This window comes from Rhinoderma darwinii, chromosome 1, assembly GCF_050947455.1.
Source record: "Rhinoderma darwinii isolate aRhiDar2 chromosome 1, aRhiDar2.hap1, whole genome shotgun sequence".
Lineage (NCBI taxonomy): Eukaryota > Metazoa > Chordata > Amphibia > Anura > Rhinodermatidae > Rhinoderma > Rhinoderma darwinii.
In genome coordinates, this window is record NC_134687.1 from 660,407,458 (window position 1) to 660,430,366 (window position 22,909).

A 22,909-nucleotide genomic window follows, 5' to 3' on the forward strand; every position below is an offset into this window, starting at 1 on the left:
ATGAAAGGCTGTCAACATCCGGTCCCCTCCATACATCTCTGCCCTAAGCTCCCAATACCTCCCCACACATAATCTCCGGTCCTCACAAGAACTTCTTTGCTGTCCTGATGGATAGGTTATCAGTTGTCCGATCTTGGAAAACCCCTTTAATGTTCCCTATAATGTACTGGGAAAGAGAAAATGATTGTGGGGTGGAATAGCAGAAAAAGCAGTGACTCCTGTTGTTTTTTGGGTTTCATTTTTGCGGCGTTCACCATGCGGTATAAATCATGTTACCTTTAGGGCTTATTTAGACGAACGTATAATCGGTCCGTTCAACGCGAATGGGTTTAACACGCCTCGCACAGACCTATGTTAGTCTATGGGGCCGTGCAGACTGTCCGTGAGTTTCACGCAGCGGGTGTCCGCTGCGCAAGACTCACGACATCTTCTATATTACTGCATTTCTCGAGCATCACGCACCCATTGCAGTCAAATAGTGCGTGAAAATCACGTGCAGCACACGGAAGCACTTCCGTGTGACGCGCGTGATTCGCGCAAAAGCAGTAAAAATTATGAATGAAAACAGAAAAGCACCACGAGCTACAAACAGAGTGTCATAATGACGGTGGCTGCGCGAAAATCACACAGCCACGCATCATATGGTGATGACACACGGAGACGTTATGTACATTTTACGCAATGCTGCGGTTTTTTGCACGCGCAAAACACACACGCTCGTGTAAATCCAGCCTTATTCTCCGGGTTAATAAGATTACGATGACACCAAATTGATATATTTATCTCCTACAAAGAAAGAACGAGTTGTTCAAACAATAAAACAGTTTTGTGTCGCCGTATTGTGAGGGGTTTATATTTCCGGTGATTGCGCGGTGTGAGGGGGGGGTGTTTATATTTCCGGTGATTGCGCGGTGTGGGGGGTTTATATTTCCGGTGATTGCGCGGTGTGAGGGGTTTTATATTTCCGGTGATTGCGCGGTGTGAGGGGTTTATATTTCCGGTGATTGCGCGATGTGAGGGGGGGGGGGTTTATATTTCCGGTGATTGCGCGGTGTGGGGGGTTTATATTTCCGGTGATTGCGCGGTGTGAGGGGTTTATATTTCCGGTGATTGCGCGGTGTGAGGGGGGGGGTTTATATTTCCGGTGATTGCGCGGTGTGGGGGGTTTATATTTCAGGTGATTGCGCGGTGTGGGGGGTTTATATTTCCGGTGATTGCGTGGTGTGAGGGGTTTTATATTTCCGGTGATTGCGTGGTGTGAGGGGGGGGGGGGGGTTATATTTCCGGTGATTGCGTTGTGTGAGGGGGGGGGTTTATATTTCCGGTGATTGCGCGGTGTGAGGGGGGTTTATATTTCCGGTGATTGCGCGGTGTGGGGGGTTTTATATTTCCGGTGATTGCGCGGTGTGGGGGGTTTTATATTTCCGGTGATTGCGCGGTGTGAGGGGTTTATATTTCCGGTGATTGCGCGGTGTGAGGGGGTTTATATTTCCGGTGATTGCGCGGTGTGGGGGGTTTTATATTTCCGGTGATTGCGCGGTGTGGGGGGGTTTATATTTCCAGTGATTGCGCGGTGTGAGGGGGTTTATATTTCCGGTGATTGCGCGGTGTGGGGGGGTTTTATATTTCCGGTGATTGCGCGGTGTGGGGGGTTTTATATTTCCGGTGATTGCGCGGTGTGGGGGGTTTTATATTTCCAATGATTGCGCGGTGTGGGGGGTTTATATTTCCGGTGATTGCGCGGTGTGAGGGGTTTTATATTTCCGGTGATTGCGCAGTGTGAGGGGTTTTATATTTCTGGTAATTGCGCGGTGTGGGGGGTTTTATATTTCCGGTGATTGCGCGGTGTGGGGGGGTTTATATTTCCGGTGATTGCGCGGTGTGAGGGGTTTTATATTTCCGGTGATTGCGCGGTGTGAGGGGTTTTATATTTCCGGTGATTGCGCGGTGTGAGGGGTTTTATATTTCCGGTGATTGCGCGGTGTGGGGGGTTTATATTTCCGGTGATTGCGCGGTGTGGGGGGTTTATATTTCCGGTGATTGCGCGGTGTGAGGGGTTTTATATTTCCGGTGATTGCGCGGTGTGGGGGGTTTATATTTCCGGTGATTGCGTGGTGTGAGGGGTTTATATTTCCGGTGATTGCGTGGTGTGGGGGGTTTATATTTCCGGTGATTGCGCGGTGTGAGGGGTTTTATATTTCCGGTGATTGTGCGGTGTGAGGGGTTTATATTTCCGGTGATTGCGCGGTGTGAGGGGTTTTATATTTCCGGTGATTGCGCGGTGTGAGGGTTTTATATTTCCGGTGATTGCGCGGTGTGGGGGGGTTTATATTTCCGGTGATTGCGCGGTGTGAGGGGTTTATATTTCCGGTGATTGCGCGGTGTGAGGGGTTTATATTTCCGGTGATTGCGCGGTGTGAGGGGGGGGGTGTTTATATTTCCGGTGATTGCGCGGTGTGGGGGGTTTATATTTCCGGTGATTGCGCGGTGTGAGGGGTTTTATATTTCCGGTGATTGCGCGGTGTGAGGGGTTTATATTTCCGGTGATTGCGCGATGTGAGGGGGGGGGGGGGGTTTATATTTCCGGTGATTGCGCGGTGTGGGGGGTTTATATTTCCGGTGATTGCGCGGTGTGAGGGGTTTATATTTCCGGTGATTGCGCGGTGTGAGGGGGGGGGGGTTTATATTTCCGGTGATTGCGCGGTGTGGGGGGTTTATATTTCAGGTGATTGCGCGGTGTGGGGGGTTTATATTTCCGGTGATTGCGTGGTGTGAGGGGTTTTATATTTCCGGTGATTGCGTGGTGTGGGGGGGGGGGGGGTTTATATTTCCGGTGATTGCGCGGTGTGAGGGGGGTTTATATTTCCAGTGATTGCGCGGTGTGGGGGGTTTTATATTTCCGGTGATTGCGCGGTGTGAGGGGTTTATATTTCCGGTGATTGCGCGGTGTGAGGGGGGGGGTGGGTTTATATTTCCGGTGATTGCGCGGTGTGAGGGGTTTATATTTCCGGTGATTGCGCGGTGTGAGGGGTTTATATTTCCGGTGATTGCGCGGTGTGAGGGGGGGGGTGTTTATATTTCCGGTGATTGCGCGGTGTGGGGGGTTTATATTTCCGGTGATTGCGCGGTGTGAGGGGTTTTATATTTCCGGTGATTGCGCGGTGTGAGGGGTTTATATTTCCGGTGATTGCGCGATGTGAGGGGGGGGGGGGGTTTATATTTCCGGTGATTGCGCGGTGTGGGGGGTTTATATTTCCGGTGATTGCGCGGTGTGAGGGGTTTATATTTCCGGTGATTGCGCGGTGTGAGGGGGGTTTATATTTCCAGTGATTGCGCGGTGTGGGGGGTTTTATATTTCCGGTGATTGCGCGGTGTGAGGGGTTTATATTTCCGGTGATTGCGCGGTGTGAGGGGGTTTATATTTCCGGTGATTGCGCGGTGTGGGGGGTTTTATATTTCCGGTGATTGCGCGGTGTGGGGGGGTTTATATTTCCAGTGATTGCGCGGTGTGAGGGGGTTTATATTTCCGGTGATTGCGCGGTGTGGGGGGGTTTTATATTTCCGGTGATTGCGCGGTGTGGGGGGTTTTATATTTCCGGTGATTGCGCGGTGTGGGGGGGTTTTATATTTCCGGTGATTGCGCGGTGTGGGGGGTTTTATATTTCCAATGATTGCGCGGTGTGGGGGGTTTATATTTCCAGTGATTGCGCGGTGTGAGGGGTTTTATATTTCCGGTGATTGCGCGGTGTGAGGGGTTTTATATTTCTGGTAATTGCGCGGTGTGGGGGGTTTTATATTTCCGGTGATTGCGCGGTGTGGGGGGGTTTATATTTCCGGTGATTGCGCGGTGTGAGGGGTTTTATATTTCCGGTGATTGCGCGGTGTGAGGGGTTTTATATTTCCGGTGATTGCGCGGTGTGAGGGGTTTTATATTTCCGGTGATTGCGCGGTGTGAGGGGTTTTATATTTCCGGTGATTGCGCGGTGTGAGGGGTTTATATTTCCGGTGATTGCGCGGTGTGAGGGGTTTTATATTTCCGGTGATTGCGCGGTGTGGGGGGGTTTTATATTTCCGGTGATTGCGCGGTGTGAGGGGGTTTTATATTTCCGGTGATTGCGCGGTGTGAGGGGGTTTTATATTTCCGGTGATTGCGCGGTGTGTGAGGGGGTTTATATTTCCGGTGATTGCGCGGTGTGAGGGGTTTATATTTCCGGTGATTGCGCGGTGTGAGGGGTTTATATTTCCGGTGATTGCGCGGTGTGAGGGGTTTATATTTCCGGTGATTGCGCGGTGTGAGGGGTTTATATTTCCGGTGATTGCGCGGTGTGAGGGGTTTATATTTCCGGTGATTGCGCGGTGTGAGGGGTTTTATATTTCCGGTGATTGCGCGGTGTGAGGGGTTTTATATTTCCGGTGATTGCGCGGTGTGAGGGGGTTTATATTTCCGGTGATTGCGCGGTGTGAGGGGTTTATATTTCCGGTGATTGCGCGGTGTGAGGGGGTTTTATATTTCCGGTGATTGCGCGGTGTGAGGGGTTTATATTTCCGGTGATTGCGCGGTGTGAGGGGTTTATATTTCCGGTGATTGCGCGGTGTGAGGGGTTTATATTTCCGGTGATTGCGCGGTGTGAGGGGTTTATATTTCCGGTGATTGCGCGGTGTGGGGGGGTTTATATTTCCGGTGATTGCGCGGTGTGAGGGGGTTTTATATTTCCGGTGATTGCGCGGTGTGAGGGGGTTTTATATTTCCGGTGATTGCGCGGTGTGGGGGGTTTATATTTCCGGTGATTGCGCGGTGTGGAGGGGTTTATATTTCCGGTGATTGCGCGGTGTGAGGGGTTTATATTTCCGGTGATTGCGCGGTGTGAGGGGTTTTATATTTCCGGTGATTGCGCGGTGTGAGGGTTTTATATTTCCGGTGATTGCGCGGTGTGGGGGGGTTTATATTTCCGGTGATTGCGCGGTGTGAGGGGTTTATATTTCCGGTGATTGCGCGGTGTGAGGGGTTTATATTTCCGGTGATTGCACGGTGTGAGGGGTTTTATATTTCCAGTGATTGCGCGGTGTGAGGGGTTTATATTTCCGGTGATTGCGCGGTGTGGGGGGGTTTATATTTCAGGTGATTGCGCGGTGTGAGGGGTTTATATTTCCGGTGATTGCGCGGTGTGAGGGGTTTTATATTTCCGGTGATTGCACGGTGTGAGGGGTTTATATTTCCGGTGATTGCGCGGTGTGAGGGGGTTTTATATTTCTGGTGATTGCGCGGTGTGAGGGGTTTTATATTTCCGGTGATTGCGCGGTGTGAGGGGTTTTATATTTCCGGTGATTGCGCGGTGTGGGGGGGGGTTTATATTTCCGGTGATTGCGTGGTGTGGGGGGTTTATATTTCCGGTGATTGCGCGGTGTGAGGGGTTTTAATGTTTCCGGTGATTGCGCGGTGTGGGGGGGGTTTTATATTTCCGGTGATTGCGCGGTGTGGGGGGGTTTATATTTCCGGTGATTGCGCGGTGTGAGGGGTTTATATTTCCGGTGATTGCGCGGTGTGAGGGGGGGTTTATATTTCCGGTGATTGCGCGGTGTGAGGGGTTTATATTTCCGGTGATTGCGCGGTGTGAGGGGTTTATATTTCCGGTGATTGCGCGGTGTGAGGGGGGGTTTATATTTCCGGTGATTGCGCGGTGTGAGGGGTTTATATTTCCGGTGATTGCGCGGTGTGAGGGGTTTATATTTCCGGTGATTGCGCGGTGTGAGGGGTTTATATTTCCGGTGATTGCGCGGTGTGAGAGGTTTTATATTTCCGGTGATTGCGCGGTGTGGGGGGTTTATATTTCCGGTGATTGCCCGGTGTGAGGGGTTTATATTTCCGGTGATTGCGCGGTGTGAGGGGTTTATATTTCCGGTGATTGCGCGGTGTGGAGGGTTTATATTTCCGGTGATTGCGCGGTTTGGGGGTTTTATATTTCCGGTGATTGCGCGGTGTGAGGGGTTTATATATCCGGTGATTGCGCGGTGTGAGGGGGTTTATATTTCCGGTGATTGCGCGGTGTGAGGGGGTTTATATTTCCGGTGATTGCGCGGGGTGGGGGTTTATATTTCCGGTGTGAGGGGGTTTATATTTCCGGTGATTGCGCGGTGTGAGGGGTTTTATATTTCCGGTGATTGCGCGGTGTGAGGGGTTTTATATTTCCGGTGATTGCGCGGTGTGGGGGGGTTTATATTTCCGGTGATTGCGCGGTGTGGGGGGGGGTTTATATTTCCGGTGATTGCGCGGTGTGAGGGGTTTATATTTCCGGTGATTGCGCGGTGTGAGGGGTTTTATATTTCCGGTGATTGCGCGGTGTAGGGGGGTTTATATTTCCGGTGATTGCGCGGTGTGGGGGGTTTTATATTTCCGGTGATTGCGCGGTGTGGGGGGTTTATATTTCCGGTGATTGCGCGGTGTGGGGGGTTTATATTTCCGGTGATTGCGCGGTGTGGGGGGGGGGTTTATATTTCCGGTGATTGCGCGGTGTGGGGGGGGGGGGTTATATTTCCGGTGATTGCGCGGTGTGGGGGGGGGGGTTATATTTCCGGTGATTGTGTAGTGTGGGGGGTTTTATATTTCCGGTGATTGCGCGGTGTGAGGGGTTTTAGATTTCCGGTGATTGCGCGGTGTGAGGGGTTTATATTTCCGGTGATTGCGCGGTGTGAGGGGTTTTAGATTTCCGGTGATTGCGCGGTGTGAGGGGTTTTATATTTCTGGTGATTGCGCGGTGTGGGGGGGTTTTATATTTCCGGTGATTGCGCGGTGTGAGGGGGTTTATATTTCAGGTGATTGCGCGGTGTGGGGGGTTTATATTTCCGGTGATTGCGCGGTGTGGGGGGTTTTATATTTCCGGTGATTGCGCGGTGTGAGGGGTTTATATTTCCGGTGACTGCGCGGTGTGAGGGGGTTTTATATTTCCGGTGATTGCGCGGTGTGAGGGGTTTATATTTCCGGTGATTGCGCGGTGTGGGGGGTTTTATATATCCGGTGATTGCGCGGTGTGAGGGGTTTTATATTTCCGGTGATTGCGCGGTGTGAGGGGTTTTATAATTCCGGTGATTGCGCGGTGTGAGGGGTTTATATTTCCGGTGATTGCGCGGTGTGGGGGGTTTTATATATCCGGTGATTGCGCGGTGTGGGGGGTTTTATATTTCCGGTGATTGCGCGGTGTGAGGGGTTTTATATTTCCGGTGATTGCGCGGTGTGGGGGTTTTATATATCCGGTGATTGCGCGGTGTGAGGGGTTTTATATTTCCGGTGATTGCGCGGTGTCTTATATTTCCGGTGATTGCGCGGTGTGGGGGGGGGGGGGGGGGGTTATATTTCCGGTGATTGCGCGGTGTGAGGGGTTTATATTTCCGGTGATTGCGCGGTGTGGGGGGTTATATTTCCGGTGATTGCGCGGTGTGAGGGGTTTATATTTCCGGTGATTGCGCGGTGTGAGGGGGTTTATATTTCCGGTGACTGCGCGGTGAGAGGGGTTTATATTTCCGGTGATTGCGCGGTGTGAGGGGTTTTATATTTCCGGTGATTGCGCGGTGTGAGGGGTTTTATATTTCCGGTGATTGCGCGGTGTGAGGGGTTTTATATTTCCGGTGATTGCGCGGTGTGAGGGGTTTTATATTTCCGGTGATTGCGCGGTGTGAGGGGTTTTATATTTCCGGTGATTGCGCGGTGTGAGGGGTTTATATTTCCGATGATTGCGGGGTGTGAGGGGTTTATATTTCCGATGATTGCGCGGTGTGAGGGGGTTTATATTTCCGGTGATTGCGCGGTGTGAGGGGTTTATATTTCCGGTGATTGCGCGGTGTGGGGGGGTTTATATTTCCGGTGATTGCGCGGTGTGAGGGGTTTTATATTTCCGGTGATTGCGCGGTGTGAGGGGTTTATATTTACGGTGATTGCGCGGTGTGAGGGGTTTATATTTCCGGTGATTGCGCGGTGTGGGGGGTTTATATTTCCGGTGATTGCGCGGTGTGAGGGGGTTTTATATTTCCGGTGATTGCGCGGTGTGAGGGGTTTTATATTTCCGGTGATTGCGCGGTGTGAGGGGTTTTATATTTCCGGTGATTGCGCGGTGTGGGGGGTTTTATATTTCCGGTGATTGCGCGGTGTGGGGGGTTTATATTTCCGGTGATTGCGCGGTGTGAGAGGTTTTATATTTCCGATGATTGCGCGGTGTGGGGGGTTTTATATTTCCCGTGTTTGCGCGGTGTGGGAGGTGTATATTTCCGGTGATTGCGCGGTGTGAGGGGTTTTATATTTCCCGTGATTGCGCGGTGTGGGGGGTTTATATTTCCGGTGATCGCGCGGTGTGAGGGGTTTATATTTCCGGTGATTGCGCGGTGTGGGGGGTTTATATTTCCGGTGATTGCGCGGTGTGAGGGGTTTTATATTTCCGGTGATTGCGCGGTGTGGGGGGGGGGGGGGGGTTATATTTCCGGTGATTGCGCGGTGTGAGGGGTTTTATATTTCCGGTGATTGCGCGGTGTGGGGGGGTTTATATTTCCGGTGATTGCGCGGTGTGGGGGGTTATATTTCCGGTGATTGCGTGGTGTGGGGGGTTTTATATTTCCGGTAATTGCACGGTGTGGGGGGGTTTTATATTTCCGGTGATTGCGCGGTGTGGGGGGGGTTTATATTTCCGGTGATTGCGCGGTGTGAGGGGTTTTATATTTCCGGTGATTGCGCAGTGTGAGGGGTTTATATTTCCGGTGATTGCGCAGTGTGGGGGGTTTATATTTCCGGTGATTGCGCAGTGTGAGGGGTTTATATTTCCGGTGATTGCGTGGTGTGGGGGGGTTTATATTTCCGGTGATTGCGTGGTGTGGGGGGGTTTATATTTCCGGTGATTGCGCGGTGTGGGGGAGGTTATATTTCCGGTGATTGCGCGGTGTGTGGGGTTTATATTTCCGGTGATTGCGCGGTGTGTGGGGGGTTATATTTCCGGTGATTGCGCGGTGTGGGGGGTTTATATTTCCGGTGATTGCGCGGTGTGAGGGGTTTATATTTCCGGTGATTGCGCGGTGTGAGGGGTTTATATTTCCGGTGATTGCGCGGTGTGAGGGGTTTTATATTCCCGGTGATTGCGCGGTGTGAGGGGGTTTATATTTCCGGTGATTGCGCGGTGTGAGGGGGTTTATATTCCCGGTGATTGCGTGGTGTGGGGGGGTTTATATTTCCGGTGATTGCGCGGTGTGAGGGGGTTTATATTTCCGGTGATTGCTCGGTGTGAGGCGGTTTATATTTCCGGTGATTGTGCGGTGTGAGGGGTTTTATATTTCCGGTGATTGCGCGGTGTGAGGGGTTTTATATTCCCGGTGATTGCGCGGTGTGAGGGGGTTTATATTTCCGGTGATTGCGCGGTGTGAGGGGTTTATATTTCCGGTGATTGCGCGGTGTGAGGGGGTTTATATTTCTGGTGATTGCGCGGTGTGAGGGGGTTTATATTTCCGGTGATTGCGCGGTGTGAGGGGGTTTATATTTCCGGTGATTGCGCGGTGTGAGGGGTTTATATTTCCGGTGATTGGGTGAGGGTTTTATATTTCCGGTGATTGCGCGGTGTGAGGGGTTTATATTTCCGGTGATTGCGCGGTGTGAGGGGTTTATATCTCCGGTGATTGCGCGGTGTGTGGGGGGGGGTTATATTTCTGGTGATTGCGTGGTGTTGGGGGGGGGGTTTATATTTCCGGTGATTGCGCGGTGTGAGGGGTTTTGTGGCGCGAGATGTAGATTTTGTGGGTGACATTTTGGGGACTTTTTATTCCCTATGTTGGAGAATCGCGGGGACCATAAACAGCGACGTTCACATGTGAATTATTTCTGCCGGTTAGAACTTGATATAACGGATGCGGCGATTACGTTACTTATTTTTACATCATTTATTGTAAAAAAGCAAATCATAACCGTCTTACAATGTCTTACTCTGGTGACCGGTCGGCATCGCGCACTTTCTTCGGAGGACAGAGGAAGCCGCTATTCTAACTGATCAGAAGCCGCGGTCACTATTAATCACGGCATCTGAGGGGTTACACGGCCGGGATTGCGCTGTCTCTGATCTCGGCGGTTGCAGGCGGCGGTCAGAAGTCGTGTACGGTGCCGGCTCCGCTCCTTCTAGTGTGACGGCGCACGTCCAACATAATACTATAGACCTGATGTCACCAAGGGGTTAATCCCTCCTGTATTTCATATTTACAGCGATAATAAATAACGATAATCACCAGCACTGTGCCAGACAAAAACGCACCAAAACCGCACAGAAATAACATCGTGTAACCTTACCTTACTACTGCATGATGGGAAATCTCCCGACTGATAACAAAGAGAACAGTAAACAACAGCGGTGACCGGAATCATGTACACCCGCCCGGCGCTGCTCCACCCCATACACCGAAACAGGACCTGTGATGACGTCACCACCATGTGACCGGGGAGAGAGGGCATAGAACTCCGCCCTTCACGTGATCATCAACTTTGCACAGCGCAGGAGCCCCGCTCCCTCACAGAGATCCGCCCCTGATGTCATGTGATCCGTCTTCACAGATCCTCCGTCCATCGCTCATTATTCCCACTTCAAATCTCCTACCTTTAAAGCCGCGGTCACGTGATCATCATCACAGGTCCTTCATCCACCGCCTCTCTCCTCCCCACTGATAAGCCCCGCCCCTCCTGCCCTCCGGTCACGTGGTGGTGACGTCATCACAGGTCCTCCAGCTATTGACGTATATGAGGTAGAGAGCAGCGCTGGTCGGGTGTGCTCTCTGTTATCAGTCACCCCTGTATGAGTGTGTGTATACAGAGAGCTGTCAATCATTGAGTGACCCCGCCCACTGGACTCCTAGCCGGGATGTAACCCCTCCAGTGCCGGCCTCTTTGGGGTAAGTTGTTATTTCGGATGTTTTGTGGGACGAGTCGTATTTTGTAATGACATAATATTCGGGACATACAACTTATTCACTGACTTTTATACATTTCTTGTTCATGTCGTTCACCGTGCGGTTTAAGGGAATGTTCACACGTAGCGAATACGACCCACAACACTGTGTGTGGCGCTATCTACAGGGGGGCTGTGTGTGGCACTATCTACAGGGGGGCTGTGTGTGGCACTATCTACAGGGAGGGCTGTGTGTGGCGTTATCTACAGGGCTGTGTGTGGCGCTATCTACAGGGGGGCTGTGTGTGGCGCTATCTACAGGGGGGCTGTGTGTGGCGCTATCTACAGGGGGGCTGTGTGTGGCGCTATCTACAGGGGGGCTGTGTGTGGCGCTATCTACAGGGGGGCTGTGTGTGGCGCTATCTACAGGGGGGCTGTGTGTGGCGCTATCTACAGGGGGGCTGTGTGAGGCGCTATCTACAGGGGGGCTGTGTGTGGCGCTATCTACAGGGGGGCTGTGTGTGGCGCTATCTACAGGGGGGGCTGTGTGTGGAGCTATCTACAGGGGGGCTGTGTGTGGCGCTATCTACAGGGGGGGGCTGTGTGTGGCGCTATCTACAGGGGGGGCTGTGTGTGGCGCTATCTACAGGGGGGCTGTGTGTGGCGCTATCTACAGGGGGGCTGTGTGTGGCGCTATCTACAGGGGGGCTGTGTGTGGAGCTATCTACAGGGGGGCTGTGTGTGGAGCTATCTACAGGGGGCTGTGTGTGGCGCTATCTACAGGGGGGCTGTGTGTGGCGCTATCTACAGGGGGGCTGTGTGTGGCGCTATCTACAGGGGGGCTGTGTGAGGCGCTATCTACAGGGGGGCTGTGTGTGGCGCTATCTACAGGGGGGCTGTGTGTGGCGCTATCTACAGGGGGGGCTGTGTGTGGCGCTATCTACAGGGGGGGCTGTGTGTGGCGCTATCTACAGGGGGCTGTGTGTGGCGCTATCTACAGGGGGGCTGTGTGAGGCGCTATCTACAGGGGGGCTGTGTGAGGCGCTATCTACAGGGGGGCTGTGTGTGGCGCTATCTACAGGGGGGGCTGTGTGTGGCGCTATCTACAGGGGGGGGGCTGTGTGTGGCGCTATCTACAGGGGGGGGGCTGTGTGTGGCGCTATCTACAGGGGGGGGGCTGTGTGTGGCGCTATCTACAGGGGGGGGGGCTGTGTGTGGCGCTATCTACAGGGGGGGGCTGTGTGTGGCGCTATCTACAGGGGGGGCTGTGTGTGGCGCTATCTACAGGGGGGGCTGTGTGTGGCGCTATCTACAGGGGGCTGTGTGTGGAGCTATCTACAGGGGGCTGTGTGTGGAGCTATCTACAGGGGGCTGTGTGTGGCGCTATCTACAGGGGGCTGTGTGTGGCGCTATCTACAGGGGGGGCTGTGTGTGGCGCTATCTACAGGGGGGGCTGTGTGTGGCGCTATCTACAGGGGGCTGTGTGTGGAGCTATCTACAGGGGGGCTGTGTGAGGCGCTATCTACAGGGGGGCTGTGTGTGGCGCTATCTACAGGGGGGCTGTGTGTGGCGCTATCTACAGGGGGGGCTGTGTGTGGAGCTATCTACAGGGGGGGCTGTGTGTGGAGCTATCTACAGGGGGGCTGTGTGTGGCGCTATCTACAGGGGGGGCTGTGTGTGGCGCTATCTACAGGGGGGGCTGTGTGTGGCGCTATCTACAGGGGGGGCTGTGTGTGGCGCTATCTACAGGGGGGGCTGTGTGTGGCGCTATCTACAGGGGGGGCTGTGTGTGGCGCTATCTACAGGGGGGGCTGTGTGTGGCGCTATCTACAGGGGGGGCTGTGTGTGGCGCTATCTACAGGGGGGCTGTGTGAGGCGCTATCTACAGGGGGGCTGTGTGAGGCGCTATCTACAGGGGGGCTGTGTGTGGCGCTATCTACAGGGGGGGCTGTGTGTGGAGCTATCTACAGGGGGCTGTGTGAGGCGCTATCTACAGGGGGGGGCTGTGTGTGGCGCTATCTACAGGGGGCTGTGTGTGGAGCTATCTACAGGGGGGGCTGTGTGTGGCGCTATCTACAGGGGGGGCTGTGTGTGGCGCTATCTACAGGGGGCTGTGTGTGGAGCTATCTACAGGGGGGGCTGTGTGTGGCGCTATCTACAGGGGGGGCTGTGTGTGGCGCTATCTACAGGGGGCTGTGTGAGGCACTATCTACAGGGGGGCTGTGTGTGGCGCTATGTACAGGGGGGCTGTGTGTGGAGCTATGTACAGGGGGCTGTGTGTGGCGCTATCTACAGGGGGGCTGTGTGTGGCGCTATCTACAGGGGGGGCTGTGTGTGGAGCTATGTACAGGGGGCTGTGTGTGGCGCTATGTACAGGGGGGGCTGTGTGTGGCGCTATGTACAGGGGGCTGTGTGTGGCGCTATCTACAGGGGGGCTGTGTGTGGCGCTATCTACAGGGGGCTGTGTGTGGAGCTATCTACAGGGGGCTGTGTGTGGAGCTATCTACAGGGGGGCTGTGTGAGGCGCTATCTACAGGGGGGCTGTGTGGCGCTATCTACAAGGGGCTGTGTGAGGCGCTATCTACAGGGGGCTGTGTGAGGCGCTATCTACAGGGGGCTGTGTGAGGCGCTATCTACAGGGGGGCTGTGTGTGGCGCTATCTACAGGGGGGCTGTGTGTGGAGCTATCTACAGGGGGGGGCTGTGTGTGGAGCTATGTACAGGGGGCTGTGTGTGGCGCTATCTACAGGGGGGCTGTGTGTGGCGCTATCTACAGGGGGGGCTGTGTGTGGAGCTATGTACAGGGGGCTGTGTGTGGCGCTATCTACAGGGGGGGCTGTGTGTGGAGCTATGTACAGGGGGCTGTGTGTGGCGCTATCTACAGGGGGGCTGTGTGTGGCGCTATCTACAGGGGGCTGTGTGTGGAGCTATCTACAGGGGGGCTGTGAGGCGCTATCTACAGGGGGGCTGTGTGGCGCTATCTACAAGGGGCTGTGTGTGGCGCTATCTACAGGGGGGCTGTGTGTGGCACTATCTACAGGGGGGCTGTGTGAGGCGCTATCTACAGGGGGGGGCTGTGTGAGGCGCTATCTACAGGGGGGCTGTGTGTGGCACTATCTACAGGGGGGCTGTGTGTGGCACTATCTACAGGGGGGCTGTGTGAGGCGCTATCTACAGGGGGGCTGTGTGAGGCGCTATCTACAGGGGGGCTGTGTGTGGCACTATCTACAGGGGGGCTGTGTGTGGCGCTATCTACAGGGGGGGCTGTGTGTGGAGCTATCTACAGGGGGGCTGTGTGTGGCGCTATCTACAGGGGGCTGTGTGTGGAGTTATCTACAGGGGGCTGTGTGTGGAGCTATCTACAGGGGGGCTGTGTGTGGCGCTATCTACAGGGGGGCTGTGTGTGGCGCTATCTACAGGGGGGCTGTGTGTGGCGCTATCTACAGGGGGCTGTGTGTGGAGCTATCTACAGGGGGCTGTGTGTGGAGCTATCTACAGGGGGGGCTGTGTGTGGCGCTATCTACAGGGGGGGGCTGTGTGTGGCGCTATCTACAGGGGGGGGCTGTGTGTGGCGCTATCTACAGGGGGGGCTGTGTGAGGCGCTATCTACAGGGGGCTGTGTGAGGCGCTATCTACAGGGGGCTGTGTGTGGAGCTATCTACAGGGGGGGGGCTGTGTGTGGAGCTATGTACAGGGGGCTGTGTGTGGCGCTATCTACAGGGGGGGCTGTGTGTGGAGCTATGTACAGGGGGCTGTGTGTGGCGCTATCTACAGGGGGGGCTGTGTGTGGAGCTATGTACAGGGGGCTGTGTGTGGCGCTATCTACAGGGGGGCTGTGTGTGGAGCTATCTACAGGGGGGCTGTGTGAGGCGCTATCTACAGGGGGGCTGTGTGGCGCTATCTACAAGGGGCTGTGTGTGGCGCTATCTACAAGGGGTTGTGTGTGGCACTATCTACAGGGGTGCTGTGTGTGGCGCTATGTATGAGGGGCTGTGAGTGGCGCTATCTACAGGGGGCTGTGTGTGGCACTCTACACGGGTGTGTGTGTGTGGAGCTATGTTCAGGGGGCTGTTTGTGGCACTATGTAGAGGGGCCTGTGTGTGTGTGTGTGTGTGTGTGGGGCATTATCTACAGCGGGTGTGTGTGTTGCTATCTACAGGGGGGTGTGTGTGGCATAATATACAGGGGGTTGTGTGTGGCACTATCTGAAGTGGGGTGTGTGTGGCACTATCTACAGGTGGTTGTGTGTGGCACTCTCTGCAGGGGGTGTGTGTGGCATTATCTACAGGGGTGTCTGGCACTATCTACGGCGGATTGTGTGTGTGGCGCTATCTAAAGGGGGTGGGGTGGCGTTATGTACGCTGGGGTGTTCGGCGCTATCTACAGTGTGTGTGTGTGTGTGTGTGTGTGTGTGTGTTTGTCACTATCTAGAGGGGGCTTTGTGATGGCTCTATCTAAAGCGGATGTGTGTGTGTCGCTATCTACAGGGGTGTGTGTGGCACTATCTGGAGGGCTGTGTGTGTGGCACTATCTACAGGGCGGGGTGTTTGGCATTATCTACAGGGGTGTGTGTGTGTGTGTGTGTGTGTATCTACAGTGGGGTGTTTGGCGCTATCTACAGGGTGTGTGTGTGTGTTTGGCCCTATCTAAAGGGGGGGTGGCATTATCTACAGTGGGGTGTGCGGTTCTATCTACAGGGGTGTGTGTATGTGTTTGCCACTATGTACAGGGGGAGTGTGTGGCACTATCTACAGTGGGGTGTGTGGCGCTATGTACAGGGGGTTGTTTGTGGTAATATCTACAGGGGGTTGTGTGTGGCACTATGTACAGGGGGTTGTGTGTGGCACTATGTACAGGGGGTTGTGTGTGGCACTTTGTACAGGGGGGGTGCTTGGCACTATGTACAGAGGGTTGTTTGTGGTAATATCTACAGGGGGTTGTGTGTGGCACTATGTACAGGGGTTGTGTGTGGCACTATGTACGGGGGGTGTGTGTGTGGCACTATGTGCAGGGGGTTGTGCGTGGTAATATCTACAGGGGGTTGTGGCGCTATCTACAGGAATCGGTGAGTGGCGCTATTTACAAGGGGCACTGAGTGTGGCACTATCTACGCTGGTTTTTACGCTGCCAGTAGTGGGCAGCACATATCACCTCGCACTAGAGATAAAGTGAGACATCACCAGCCTGTAAACGGCCAGATAACCAGAGAGACACCGGCCACCAGAGTGGTTGTCAGCCAAACTAGTGCAGACATTTTTGTCTGTTTATTAATATAGAGAAATTCTGGGAAGAAAGCCACGCCCCATAACCCACACCCACCGGATAAGTCACGCCCATAAGACACACCCACCAAATAAGCCACACCCTAAATGTCCCTGGCGAAAAAAATGTTGGCAACTATGTATCCAGAGGCTGAACTTTTTCTTTTTCTGTGGATGGAGCGGAGTGAGGGCTTATTTTTGTAGGACGAGCTGCAGATTTTGATCACTTTTTAATACTTTTTTATTTTTTTTGAGCTTCTAGTGTTTGTTTTTTTTGTTTTTTTTCTGGCATCGTTCACCGTGCGGGTAAATAACATTTTATTGTAATCCTTCTGTTCACGGATGCCGTGATACCAGTTATGTTTATTATTTGTGTTTTTGACATTCCCTTAACCCCTTAATGACCGGGCCATTTTGCGCGTTAATGACCAAGGATTATTTTTTGTTTTTTCACGGTCGCATTCCAAGAGTCGTAACTGTTTTTTTATTCCATCGACATAGCCGTTTAAGGGCTTGTTTTTTGTGGGACGAGTTGTATTTTGTAATTGTACCATTTTTAGATGCTTATAATATATTGATTAACTTTTATTGACTTTATTTTAGGAGAGAATTGAAAATAAGCAGCTATTCCAGCATTAATTTTCACGTTACAAATTTACGCCGTTTACTACGCAGAGTAAATAACATGTTAACTTTATTCTATGGGTCGGCACGATTACGGGGATACCAAATATGTAAAGGTTTTATATGTTTTTTCTACGTTTGCACAATAAAAAACGATTTAGAAAAAAATTTCTTGTTTTTGCATCGCCGCATTCCAAGAGGCGTAACGTTTTTTATTTTTCCGTCGATGTGGCCGTATGGGCGCTTGATTTTTGCGGGACAATGTGTAGTTTTCATTAGTACTATTTTGGGGTACATAGGACTTATAGATTAACTTTTATTTTATTTTTTATGGGGGGAATGGGAGAAAAGAGAGAATTTTGACGTTGTTTTTTGCGTTTTCTTTGGACGCCGTTCATCCGGCGGTTTAATTAATATGTTCATTTTATTGGTCAAGTTGTTACGATCGCGGGGATACCATATATGTGCATATGTGATTTGTTTTGACCGTTTTACTAAATAAAACCACTTTTTGGGCCAAAAAAGTAGTTTTATTTGACTTTGACTGTAATTATTTATTTATTTTTTTCACAAACTTTATTTAACCGATTTGACATTTTTTTTTTTTAGTCCCACTAGGGGACTTCACTATGCGATGTGCCGATCGCATATATAATGCTTTGGTATACTTAGTATACCGAAGCATTATTGCCTGTCAGTGTAAGGCCTCATTTACACGAACGTAATATACGCGCGTGTGCTTTGCACGCATGTCGTACGCACCTATATTAGTCAATGGGGCAGTTTAGACGATGCGTGAATTGCGCTCAGCGCGTGTGCGCAGAAAAAAACTCACGACATGTTCTATAATCGTGCGTTTTTCGCGCACTCACGCACCCATTGAAGTCAATGGGTGCGTGAAAACCACGCATGCCGCACGGAAGCACTTCCGTGCGAACTGCGTGATTCGCGCAAGAGCTGTCAAACTCCTGAATGTAAACAGAAAAGCACCACGTGCTTTTCTGTTTACAAACATCCAAACGGAGTGTCAAATTCGAGATGAGCGCACCGAACTTTACCGGGTTCGGCCAAACTCGTTTTGACCGAAACCGGTAAAAAATGTTCGGGTACGCGACGTCAGGAGACAGTCACTGTCCACGGTGCTGAAAGCGTTAAACTGGTTCAGCACCATGGACAGTGACTTCCGCTCCGAAAATCCATGAACCTGTAAAAAAAAAAAGACGTTCTGACTTACCGATAACTCCGGTCCGACCTCCCGGGATGACAGTAAAGTCCAAGTGACAGCTGCAGCCAATCACAGGCCAAGCACAGGCTGCAGCCAATCACAGGCTGCAGCGGTCTCATGGACTGCGGCGTCATCCTGGGAGGTGGGGCCGGATGACAAGAGAGGGACGCGTCACCAAGGCAACGGCCGGGAGCCCGGACTGGGGGAAGCAGGAAGTTCTTGGTAAGTATGAAAGTCTTTTTTTATTCACAGGTTGGTGTATATTGTGTTCGGCATTCACTGTCGAGGGTGCTGAAAGAGTTACTGCCGATCAGTTAGCTCTTTCAGCACCTTGGACAGTGACGGGCGTCGACTAGCCTCATCTCTATGATGGCGGCTGCGCGAAAATCATGCAGCCGCGCATCATACACGGATGACACACGGACCTGCCAAGTGCCTTTTGCGCGCGCAAAACGCAGCGTTTTTTGCGCGCGCAAAACGCACACGCTCGTGTAAATGAGGCCTAAAACTGACAGGCAATCTGTTAGGTCATGCCTCCGGCATCGCCTAACCGGCAGTTGCTGAAGACAGACCTGGGGGTCTTTGTTAGACCCCCGGCTGTCATGGAAACCCGACGGCGACCCGCAATTTGTTTGCGGGGGCGCCGATCGGGTGACAGAGGGAGCTCCCCCCTCTGTCAAACACATTAAATGCCGCTGTCACTATTGACAGCGGCATTTAATGGGTTAAACTGCCGGAATCGGCGCGCGCTTCGATTCCGGCAGTTGCAGCAGGAGCCAGGTTGAGTATAACAGCCGTGCTCCTGCCGCTGATCGCGTGGGTACAGTGACAGTACCCGCGCCATCACAGGACGGATATATCCGTCCTCCTGCGCGAACTAGCAGCTGCTGAGGACGGATATATCCGTCCTTCGGCGTTAAGGAGTTAAAGACAAAATTTGAAAAGGTTTTAGTTTATATTTAAAGAGGCTCTGTCACCAGATTTTGCAACCCCTATCTGCTATTGCAGCAGATCGGCGCTGCAATGTAGATTACAGTAACGTTTTTATTTTTAAAAAAAGAGCATTTTTGGCCAAGTTATGACCATTTTTGTATTTATGCAAATGAGGCTTGCAAAAGTACAACTGGGCGTGTTTAAAAGTAAAAGTCCAAGTGGGCGTGTATTGTGTGTGTTACATCGGGGCGTGTATTATGTGCGTACATCGGGGCGTGTTTACTTCTTTTACTAGCTGGGCGTTCTGACGAGAAGTATCATCCACTTCTCTTCAGAACGCCCAGCTTCTGGCAGTGCAGATCTGTGACGTCACTCACAGGTCCTGCATCATGTCCGACGAGCGAGGACACATCGGCACCAGAGGCTACAGTTGATTCTGCATCAGCGTTTGCAGGTAAGTCGATGTAGCTACTTACCTGCAAACGCTGATGCTGCTGCAGAATCAACTGAAGCCTCTGGTGCCGATGTGTCCTCGCTCGTCTGACACGATGCAGGACCTGTGAGTGACGTCACAGCGTGATCTGGAAGAAGCTGGGCGTTCTGAAGAGAAGTGGATGATACTTCTCATCAGAACGCCCAGCTAGTAAAAGAAGTAAACATGCCCCAATGTACGCACATAATACACGCCCCGATGTAACACACATAATACACGCCCACTTGGACTTTTACTTTTAAACACGCCCACTTGGACTTTTGCAAGCCTCATTTGCATAACTACAAAAATGGTCATAACTTGGCCAAAAATGCTCGTTTTTTAAAAATAAAAACGTTACTGTAATCTACATTGCAGCGCCGATCACCTGCAATGTCAGATAGGGGCTGCAAAATCTGGTGACAGAGCCTCTTTAATTATATTTTGTAGAGAACTAAAAACGTTATTTAATTATTTTTAACAAATGGTATTACTGTTCGGGGGGACGTGATCTAGTGATGATCAGATCGCTGGTACAATGCACTGTAACACTAATATCGCAGTATATCGTGATTAAGATTAAGGGGTTTATAGGAGCAGAAAGATGGCAGACCTACATTACCCCCCAGGTTGCCATGACAACCATTCCTACCCCGTGATCGTGTCGCGAGGGGCCGATGAGCTGTCAGAGAGGAGCCCCCCCCTCTTTCTTACAGCTTAGATTCTGCAGTCGCTATTGACCACGGCTTCTAAGTAGTTAAATGTCTGAGGTCGGGGTTCTCTCCGGTCTCCGGCCTTTGCAGCAGGTGTCAGGTCTTCCCTATGTCATGTGATCAACTCCTGAGCAGTAAATATCCTGTGCAGGAAGGGGTTAAATTAGTAAAATACAAGTTTATAGTGAATCTTCTCCCACAAAACACTGTATCACTCTGCTCCGCTCCACCTGCGCTATAACATGATGATAAGAGATCACACTGCATGTTCCCTATATATAATGTCACCTCAGCTGCTGCAGAACCTCACACCTCATATCAAACACTGACTGAATGGTGTGCACCATGTCTTGTGAGATGTCAGCAATGTCTCCCCAGTATCCGCCATGTGTCAGGTTGTCAGGAGTCAGGTCTTCATTGTCTGGGGGGAAATGTCTTCATTTTACTCTTCTCACCTGAGAGATATGCCATAAATGTCTGATATGTGGGGGTCCCACCTCTATGTGGAGAACGGGGGTCCCCCGACCCGCCTGGTGAGGTGATGACTACATCCAGGTGGAGAGTGAATGGAGAGGTGACCACACATGTGCACGACTCTCTCCATTCACTTGTATAGGAGGTCCAGAAACAGCCGAGCACGGCCAGAGGTGGAGCCGCATCTATCAGACATTTCTGCCATCTCCTGGGGAGAAATGTCCGTGTTGGGAATACCCCTTTATTCCATGTGGTGACGGCTCTGAGAAGATGTTTCTCTCAATGATGAATAAGTGAGGTTCTGTATGTCACACATGATGTTGTCCCCTGTATGATTTCCATCTTCTCCTTTCTCCATAAAGACGTCTGCAGTACTAGATCCTCCAGTTCCTCCAGTTTTCTCATCTTCTCCTCCACAACGTTCCTTCTCCTGAGTGACCCACCAAGGATGGACAAGGACAGGAATGAGATGAGCAGAAGAATATTAGACTTCACCTTGGAGATCATCTACCTGTTGAGCGGAGAGGTAAACTTTTCTACATTATAGAACAAGTCCCACATAGGGAAGGGACAACACGTAATAGGAAGAATCCAGTGTCCTGTATAACAGCGTCCAGACCTTCCAAGTGACGTCAAGAAGCCACCAGCAGAAAAGCTGAAGATCAGCCACCAATATGGTCAGTTATGTGTCATGTCACCAATGCAGCCATAGTAATGTTGTAGAGCAATGAGAATGACAAGGAACCAGGAGGATCAGGATGTCCTCTATATAGAAACATAGAAGATGACGGCAGGAGGAGAGCACATGGTCCATCTAGTCCCCCCAATATTATTTCCTCTTTAGTTTTGGCCTCGTTCTATTTTCTCAATGTCTTTTTGTAGGTGAGGGCTCCAGTATTACAGATGTGGGGTCACTAGAGCTCTATACAGCCGGGTCACAATCTCCCCCTCTCTACTGAGGGGGGAATACTGTGTTCAGTTCTCTAAGTGTCCCTCTCCATACACAGGAGTACACAATAGTGAAGAAGACATCGGGTGACTGTACGACTCCCATCATCCATGAGTCAGGAGGATGGAGCAGTAGTCAGAGCCCCATCACAGAGCCTCCCCCTCACTCCCGGATACATGAGAAGAAGATCTTAGAACTGATCTACAAGATGACTGAGCTGCTGACTGGAGAGGTGACACTGCTGGGAATGCTGGGAAATTCTACAGTAACAGCACTGGAGGTGTCTGGGTGATGACTGTATCATTGTGTGTGTCAGGTTCCTATAAGGTGTCAGGATGTCACTGTCTATCTCTCCATGGAGGAGTGGGAGTATCTAGAAGGACACAAGGATCTGTACGAGGAGGTCATGATGGAGGACTACCGGCCGCGCACATCACAAGGTGAGAAGAGACAGATATATATATGTTTTTCCCCTAATGAGACAATTGTCATCCTCCTCATGAGGGTTTTTATCTTACTCTGGATCGACACGGTCGGATTATAGGTTGCACTTGATGGACTTCTGTCTTTTTTCATCCTTAGTAACTGTAACACAGAATGTATGGAGAAAAATTTACCACTAATATAAAGTACAACGTGTTCCTGAAAAACAATCTCACAATGACTTGGATGAGTAAAATCTTATTCCCACTTATGTTGGGTCCACGCACGGTGTAAACACTGCGGAACGTCTGACCGGATTTTCTGACTGGATTTTCTGCAGTATTTTTACAGGAGATATGGACATGTTGTAGATTGAGAATCAGCACTGCACTTCTTTTCTGTGTATTTTCCGCAGTGTGTGGATGAAATCTGTTGAAATCTCATCCAGATTTCTGCTACTTATAAGAAAAAAAGAAAACGGCGCTCCTGTAAGGTTATAATGTTCAGGGATATGTACAATATATGTGCAGTAAATCTAGGTAGTCTCACCTGGTGGAGTTGTGCAGGATCTAGGTAGACTCACCTGGTGGAGTTGTGCAGGATCTAGGTAGACTCACCTGGTGGAGTTGTGCAGGATCTAGGTAGACTCACCTGGTGGAGTTCTGCAGGATCTAGGTAGACTCACCTGGTGGAGTTGTGCAGGATCTAAGTTGACTCGCCTGGTGGAGTTGTGCAGGATCTAGGTAGACTCACCTGGTGGAGTTGTGCAGGATCATCGGCACAACTCCACTTTAGAACGTGTCGGGTATAATCTGACCCCGATGTCGGCATAGTGTGCAGGCCTCCAGAGTTGACTCTGGGTGTGTAACTCCAATGCTGGAGGTCCTCCCGTAGTCAGGTAATCAATGACAAGGTGTATAAAAGAAACTCCTTTCTGG

General features: G+C 51.6%; 1 protein-coding gene across 1 annotated transcript in view; it reads right to left on the reverse strand.

Annotated features, from left to right (window-relative positions):
• Positions 1–10,663, reverse strand: part of LOC142664457 (uncharacterized) — a 55,165-nt gene extending 44,502 nt beyond the window's left edge. The window contains exon 1 of the mRNA XM_075843528.1: positions 10,307–10,663. The gene's annotated coding sequence lies outside the window, so the exon portion shown is untranslated. The remainder of the gene's footprint in view (positions 1–10,306) is intronic.
• Positions 10,664–22,909: the final 12,246 nt, after the last annotated feature.